Below are 4,327 nucleotides of genomic sequence, written 5' to 3'. Positions count from 1 at the left end.
GGGATTCGAACCCGCCACCTTAGGTGTATGTGGCTGGTGCCTTAGCAGCTTGAGCCATAGGCGCCGAGCCTCTGGTTTTATTTTAAAACTCTGCTGTTTGGCGGGTCCAGGCTGGGGATTCGAACCCGCCACCTTAGGTGTACGTGGCTGGCGCCTTAGCCGGTTGAGCCATAGGCGCCGAGCCTCTGATGTTGTTTGATAAAATGTTACGACAAAACCTTTCGTGACCTTATGATACATTAGCCTACACAGCACAGCAGGGCAAAACCATGATAAGGCATATTCACTGAGCCAAGGAAGCCACAGGCGTGTCACACCATGTCAAGAGGAACCTGACAAAGTACATCCCCAAGGGTGGTTTTGTTCAGGTTAAGTACCATGGGCATTAGCAGACAGTGTGGGATGTGAAGACAAAGGGCTGTGGAACATTTATCCCCGGAGTGGAGTCCAGTCTCTCTCTGCCACTACGAGATCTGGTTGCCATGGCCCCTAAACCATGGCTCCCCTTGAATAAAGTCTGCTTTACCAAGACTAAAAAGCAAAAAGAAAAATGTAATATCCCATATAAAGTTGTTCTGATAACATCCTTATGAGGAAAGGTGCATGTTGTATGATGATAAAATTAGGGTGACCAGATTTTAACATTGGTAAAGTGGAACAACATGGGGGTGGGGGGGCGGGGGCAGGGGACAGGGCAGGGCCTGACAACAATGCAAACTTTGATAAGCAGTTCTCGATAATCACGTCTCAACAATTATTTGTTATTATTACAGTTTAACATTATAAAATTAACAAAAATAATATAAAACTCATATCCTGGTGAAATAGCCACATGGCAGCCGAAAACTGTATATTCCCTTCCTGTTCTCCCGCCCGTTCGTGCATTTTTACCAAAAATCGGGACTTTTTTAAAACACTGTGGGATGCAGGACAAATTGTTAAAAAGCAGGACTGTCCCACTAAAAGTGGGACGTCTGGTCACCCTAGATAAAACCCAGGACCACAGTGTAGTGCAGACCCCAGCTGGTACTCTCCAAACATGCTATAACTATGAGGGATGCTCCTGAAGTCTCCAGAGCAGACAGGCTGCCGGGCTGGCCTGAACAGAATGAGTCCAGCCAGGCTGTGGTCCTTGGTGTGTCCTGAACTTAAGGTTTTTATTTTCCTCTCTGATCCATTGTTCATGGTTTTCATCCCAGAATGAGAAGAAATGGTTCCATACTCCCCCCATCCTCCTCCTTTTTTTCAGGTTCATTTCGAAACCTCATCACCTTCTCTCTTAATCTCTACATTCCGTGTCTCACCTCTGTCCTCTCTGATAACCTATAGTGTTATTGACTATATTTTTTAGTGTGCTTAGAAAAAAAATCACAGATTAACATGAAATCTATCATGATTTTTTAAAAAATACAAGACATAAGATTTACTTGTCCTCTAAAACTATTCTTGGCTTGGTGCCCGTAGCTCAGTGAGTAGGGCACCAGCCACATAGGCCAGGGCTGGTGGGTTCAAGCCCGGTCTAGGCCTGCTAAACAACAATGACAACTCCAACCAAAAAATAGCTGGGCATTATGGCAAGCACCTGTATTCCCAGCTACTCGGGAGACTGAGGCAAGAAAATGGCTTAAGTGTAAGAGTTTGAGGTTGCTGTGAGCTGTGACGCCACAGCATTCTACAGAGGGTTACATAGTAAGACTCTGTCTCAAAAATAAATAAATAAAAATAAAACTATTCTTTTTTTGTTGAGACAGAGCCTCAAGCTATCCCCCTGGGTGGAGTGCTATGACATCACAGTTCATAGCAACCTCCAACTCCTGGGCTCAAGCCAGTCTCCTGCCTCAGCCTCCCAAGTAGCTGGGACCACAAGCACCCACCACAATGCCCGGCTTTTTTTTTTTTTTTGGTTGCAGCTGTCATTGTTGTTTTGGCGGACCAGGCTAGATTCGAACCCGCCACCTTAGGTGTATGTGGCTGGCGCCTTAACCACTTGAGCCACAGGCACTGAGCCAAAATAAAACTATTCTTATACGTCTTTTGTTTTTACCTAAACTTTTAACATAATGTCAAACTCAGGCATTCAGCACATACCTGGTAGTGAATGAGTGAACTAAGGACCATGTCTGTTAGGAATCACCAAATTATGAGTAACAATTGCCAGGTAATAGTGACTTTTCAAATATAGAGACTTTTTTTCTTTCATATGAAAAATAAAGTCTGCAAGCCGGAAGCCCAGGGACATGCTATGTATGTATGCAATACTATCAAGGCCCCCCGGTTTCTTCCAGGTTTCTACTCCACTATTCTTAGCGTGCAGAAACTTACTTAAGGTTCCCTTGTGGTTGTAAAATTGCTGCTGAAGCTCCAGCCATCATACCTTAGCTAAAGACATGAAGAGAAATAAAAAGGGGTAAGGGCAGAAAAGAATATAGGTTAAGTCACCTCCCTTTCAAAAGTTTTCTGGGAAATCTATCCACATGACCAATTTACATATCTCATTGGTCACCTCTGTTTGTAAGGGAGTCTAAGAAACGTAATCTTCAGCTATGTATATAGTCAGGCGACAGAAAATTGGATCAATTAGTGAGGAAGAAAGATGAAAGATACGGAAGAGACAATGACTGATCTCTGGCACAAACTGTGGTCAAAGTTGTCTCATAGTGGATTCAATTACGAAATTAGATGTTCTCTTAATATATCGCACCGGTAGGGGAAAACTGATGGTTTGGAATTTAGACAAAAAAATAGAAAATGGTATTATATTCCTTATCCAGAAGGTTTTGATGGGTTGAGGATCTGGAGATGTCAAGCGGGAGAAAGGGCAGTAAATGCTTACATTATAACGTGAAATTAAAGTAAAAGGATAATCACATAGGAGTAAGTGGGACCATGGAGGCACGGTTGCTCTTGACGGTGCTGAAAAGCGGGTACTGTGTGGCAAAGGCATGAGAGAACTGGAAAGGCAGGCAGCTACCGTCTGAGGGTGGAATACGGGATTTAAGATTCCAGAGGCTTAGCTGTTCCACAGAGTGACGAGGTTTAGGGTCTGGCTTTCAGAGTGGAGCAAAGCTGAAGATCATTAGAGTGGAAAAGAATTATTTATAAGCTCCCACAGTACACAATTCTATCTATTGGATGTGCTTTACATATTTCCTAGCAGTGCCAAGTACTGATGGATTTTTTTGTTGTTATAAAACAATATGACTATAGTTCAGAAAACAGAGGGAGAATACATGCATTCCCACCACAAACACATCTCATGTTCTGTATTATTATTATTATTATTTTGAGACACAGTCTGGCTGTGTTGCCTGGGGTAGAGTGCATCGACCTCAACATAGCTCACTACAGCCTCATCCTCCGGGGCTCAAGTGATCTTCCTGCCTCAGTCTCCTGAGTAGCTGGGACTGTGGGTGCCCTCCACCATGCCTGGCTAATTTTTCTATTTTTAGTAGAGATGGGGTCTTGCTCTTGCTCAGGCTGGTCTTGAACTCCTGATGTCAAGTGATCCTCTCTCCTTAGTCTCCCAGAATGCTAGGATTACAATCTTAACTCACTGTCCCTGGCCTCTGAGATGTTCTTTATTGGTTGTGTTGCCTTCTGCATGATGTACCTAGTTGCAACCCACAGCACACATGTGATTCTCTAACCTTTTATTTCACATTATAACATAGGTATTTTTCATAAGCATTAAACATGGCTTCTATATTTAACTGATGGGCTCTTGACAAGCATTTCAAATAACAATTTTGGAATTCTCCAGATCACAGATCAAGACCATATTTCTAAAGACTCATCAACACAATGCTCACCGCTAATAAAACACAGGTTTGGCTCAGTGCCTGTAGCTCAATTGGCTAGGGCGCCAGCCACATACACTGGAGTTGGTGGGTTCAAATCCAGCCTGGTCCACCAAATAACAATGACAACTACAATAAAAAAATAGCCAGGCGTTGTGGCGGGCACCTGTAGTCCCAGCTACTTGGGAGGCTGAGGCAAGAGAATAACTTAAGCCCGAGAGTTTGAGGTTGCTGTGAGCTGTGATGCCACAGCACTCTACCCAGGGTGACAGCTTGAGACTCTGTCTCAAGGCTTGGCACCTGTGGCTCAAGCAGCTAAGGTGCCAGCCACATACACCTAAGGTGGCAAGTTCGAAGCCCGGGCCCGCCAAACAACAATGATGGCTGCAACCAAAAAATAGCCAGGCGCTGTGGCTGGTGCCTGTTGTTCCAGCTACTTGGGAGGCTGAGACAGGAGACTCACTTGAGCCCCAGAGTTGGAGGTTTCTGTGAGTTGTGATGCCATAGCACTCTACCCAGGGGGACAGCTT

This window comes from Otolemur garnettii, unplaced genomic scaffold (genome assembly GCF_000181295.1).
Source record: "Otolemur garnettii isolate 467f Iridium unplaced genomic scaffold, OtoGar3 scaffold00057, whole genome shotgun sequence".
NCBI classification, from domain to species: Eukaryota; Metazoa; Chordata; class Mammalia; order Primates; family Galagidae; genus Otolemur; species Otolemur garnettii.
The sequence above is the reverse complement of the archived record's forward strand: the minus strand, read 5'-3'. Positions refer to the sequence as shown.